Source organism: Calidris pugnax, unplaced genomic scaffold, assembly GCF_001431845.1.
Source record: "Calidris pugnax isolate Ruff unplaced genomic scaffold, ASM143184v1 scaffold878, whole genome shotgun sequence".
Lineage (NCBI taxonomy): Eukaryota > Metazoa > Chordata > Aves > Charadriiformes > Scolopacidae > Calidris > Calidris pugnax.
In genome coordinates, this window is record NW_015091525.1 from 12891 (window position 1) to 13152 (window position 262).

The window sequence follows — 262 nt, forward strand, 5'->3', positions numbered from 1 at the left end:
CCCCTTGGTGCCCCCTGGTGTCCCCATGGTGTCCCCATGGTGTCCCTTGGGTTGTCCCTGGGTGTCCTCGTGGTGTCCCCATGGTGTCCCCTGGGTTGTCCCATGGTGTCCCCATGTTGTCCCATGGTGTCCTCATGGTGTCCCCATGTTGTCCCCATGTCCCCATGTTGTCCCTTGGCTTCTCCACCGACGTTCTGCTGCTGCTCCCCCGTTGTCCCCCCACCGTTGTGTGCGTGTCCCCCCCCCAATCTCCCCACCGAGC